This window comes from Gavialis gangeticus, unplaced genomic scaffold (genome assembly GCF_001723915.1).
Source record: "Gavialis gangeticus isolate Ggan-Ray unplaced genomic scaffold, GavGan_comp1, whole genome shotgun sequence".
In the NCBI taxonomy this organism is placed as follows: Eukaryota; Metazoa; Chordata; order Crocodylia; family Gavialidae; genus Gavialis; species Gavialis gangeticus.
Window position 1 is genome coordinate 84,756,727 of NW_017729034.1, and position 3,759 is coordinate 84,760,485.

Genomic DNA, 3,759 nt, shown 5'->3' on the forward strand with positions numbered 1-3,759 from the left:
CGTGCCCCGCCCCTGAGGCAGAAGGCAAAGGGGCCGGGCGGCCATCGCCCCCCGGGAACATCTAACCAAAAAAAAAAAAACAAAAATCTAACCGACACTGGGAAAAGCAGCTCCTGAGAGTCGCCTATAATGTGGTGCAGAGGGCTTTTCATTGCATCTGGGGGAGGGCTAGGACAGGTTGCTGGCCGGGGTGACAGCGCTGGGCCCTGAGGCTGGCGCCACCCCAGCTTAGGAGCCCCCTCCCCCAAGCCCTTCACTAAGAAATCCCTGGCCCTGGGGGAAGAAAAGCAGAAGAGGTTTTAGTATCTTTTCCTCAGCAGTTTGACCAATTACTTTCCTTCCTAGCTAGAGCTGGCAGGCTTAGCATGTGTTAAAAGGACAGCACTGCAATACAAATCGGACACTTTCAAACTATATGCTGGCACCTGAATGAGTGAACAGCTCAGCCTGTGCTGAAGGCCTGGCTCTCCACCACCTTTGGGCTCTGAAGTCAGCAATTCACCGGCTTTTAGGAGCCCAGGCAGCCCTCGGAAAATCCGCCACGTGGTTCTTACTTGGGAGCTGAGACTACTTGTACATGCCAGGGGGGTTTCATTCGGTTGAGTTATCCCTACATTGAAAGGGTGAGTTTTTAAAAACACCACTTCAGTTTAGGGAGAAACAAGGGGGGACCTGACCAGGAGGATCCTTACCTGCCTCTTCTGCAGCAGTGGGGGAGCTGCCGGCAAGCCAAGTGGTCCCTGAGCTGTGTAGGGGGTGCCCCAGGCGGCAGGCAGCACCAGGGGGCGCTGCAGCCATGAAGGGAAGCACTGAGCCCCTGCACAGCTCAGGCAAGCAGGCAGGCTCCAGGGAGAAAAAGGATGTCAGAGGCTCGCCACTTTTTTTTTTCTTCTGTTCAGCACAGCCTGCCTGCACGGGCTGTCACCAGATCCCACAACACCCAAGCTGTGCGGGGCCCACTAAGCCTCGAGCATGTCGGCTTCCAGCGCCCCGTGCACTGTTGCACTTTGTTGAATAGCAAACTAAAACACCTCAGAGATGTTTTATCTTGCTACCTACCTAAGTTGTTTAAAGCGGAATACTCTGCCAAGCGTGCAAACAGCAGTGCCGTTAAAGCGGTGCAAACGGGCATTTAAGCTGCTTTATAGGACAATTTTGTGGTGTGTACAAACATGAGTGGTTGGTGCCTCCTGAATCTGGGGGCACCCGCAGAAGCCGCTGACGGTGGTGGCCCTGTCACAGTGGGGGGGTACCAGCCCTACAGACAGCATCAGCGTCAGCCGTCACGGGGGGCACGTTCACTCCTATGCACCGCCTACAAGTAACCTATGTGTACAAAGGCCCCAAGGCAGCTCTCCAAAAATGCCGCTGCTTGATTCTTACTTTCCTTTCCCTTTTCCTGTCTTTGTGTTGAGGTATTTTGCAGAATTTGTAGATTCGTTGGAATCTGATGGGCCACAGGGCGAGCACTTCTGATATGGCCTCAAACCTGTGACCTCTGAGCTGTCAACTATGCACCTTAGATCAGGGGCTGGGGTGGCACGGGCACTAAGTCAATTAAATGCAGCATGAAAAAAATGTAAAATTAAGAATTGGAATAAAGTACCTATGTTTCATAATAGCATGCAGTATGTATAAATATGGCATTTCTCTTGTATTCACTCATTCTCACCTCTAAAGCTACTAGAACTAGACTTCAGGATGAACTATAACAGGTCAGGAGGTTATTATTTAGAGAGTATGAGCACCCCATGGCACCCTTGATAGGGTAGCAAGGCAACTTAGCCTGCCCTGGCCCCTTGGTTGAGATTCAAAAAGTAGGGTTAGAAGGGACCTCCAGGGGTCATCCATTCCAGCCTCCTGCCTGAGGCAGGTTCATCCCTATCCAAACCATCCTATACACATCCATAATCTAAATTATACATAAGATGACTATCAACACAACACAAGACATATAACCATAACCTGGCACAGGTAAAGCAGGGGGATTACAGCAGCCAGTATCCTGCTTCTGTAAAAGGTCATTAATATACCCAGGTAAAAAGCCATGCCCACTGCTACAGAGGAAGGCAAAAACACCCACAGTCCATACCAGTTTGACCATGGGGTAAAATTCCTTCTTGGCTGCAAATAGCATGATCAGTCTAACCCCAAGTAGGGGAACAAAGACCTCTAGCTTTAAGTCCCAGCAAAAACATTGGCACACGCTCATCAAAATCCCCAGCATGAGTGCCTCCCAAATCTGGGGGGGGTACCAGATCGCCGACGGGGGGGGAGAGGGGGATCCCCCACAGCCAATCACCGAGCACAGAACCACCAGCAGCAAAACCAGATATGCACTTGCAGTTTCATGGCTGGCGCTTTCAGGGGGTGCACGTGCACCCACATTCACCCCCTACGCATCACCAGTGAACCCCACCTGTGGCTGCAGCCAACTCCTGGTGCCTCTGACAGAGGCTTAAAACCCAGCCTAAGAAGTAGCAGAAGGAGGAGGGAGGGGTGCAGGCAGGTTAGGATTCCCTCCCAGCTCCATGTGGCACCCAAAGGCCAGAAGCCTGGGAAATACCCATAGTAGAAAATAGGCCTACGCCTAGCTCATACCCGACCAGCGGCTGTCCTAAACACCTCCAATGATGGAGAGTCCACAAGTTCCCTAGGTAGTCTATTCCACTGCTTCACTATTTTAACAGGGAAGAAGTTTTTCTGAATATCCAATCTAAAGCTGCTTGTTTCAGATTAAAGCCATTGGTCCACATTCTGCTCTCTACAGTGAGGGAAAAGGTGCTTTCCCTCTTCTTTCTGGCATTCTTTCAAGTATTTGAAGACTGCTATTATGTTCCCTCTAAAGCACTTTTTTCACAAGCTGAACATGCCTACCTCCTTCAGCCTCTACTCATGACTTGCTTTCCAAACACTTTACAAATATCCTTGTCACCCATCTCTGGACCCTCTCTAACTTCTGCATGTCCTTTTTAAAATACAGAGCCCAGATCTGCACACAGTACTAGATGAGATCTAACCAGTGCCCAGTAGAGGCATGATCACCTCCTTTTTCTTGCACCTAGATCTACCAGAACACAAGATCTACCAGAACTCCCAGATTCTTCATAGCGCTGCCATCTAGACAGGTGTAATTTATTTTGTATTTTGTTGTTGCTGCTGTTTATTCTTCTCATGGTGTAGCACAGGGGTGGGCAAAATGGTGGATCCAGCCAGCAGCCAGACTCCATTTCGCAGCAGCCGCTGCTCACATGGCTGGGGCCAGTCTCCATGGAGACTCCAGCCCCAGCTGCACTGTGATAGCACAAAGCTGGGATTGCCATGGCATGCAGCAGGGCAGGGGGCTGCTCTGGAGCACTGGGATCTTGTAGCAGAGGCATCAAGGTCTGGGGCCAGGGCAGAGCTACTCCCATAATTTTAGTATCAGAATGAAGGAATATAGTTTGTCTAGAAGGATGAGAGGAGGGATTTCATTGTATGCAAAGACTGTATGTAATTGCTCTGACATCCAAAATACAATTTTTACAAGGTCTATTGAGTATATCTGGGCAAAGGAAGCAAGCAGCAGTATTACTGAGGGGGCATACTGTAGATCACCAAACCAGAATGAGTCGATTGAATTCTTCAAGCAGCTAAAAAAAAAACAAATGTCTAAAATGTGATCTAGTAATAATGGGGATATTGACTTTCCTGGTAGCTCTTAGAAGAAAATTGTATAAAGTCCATAACATATGAGGACAAAAGCTGTGCATCTCAAAA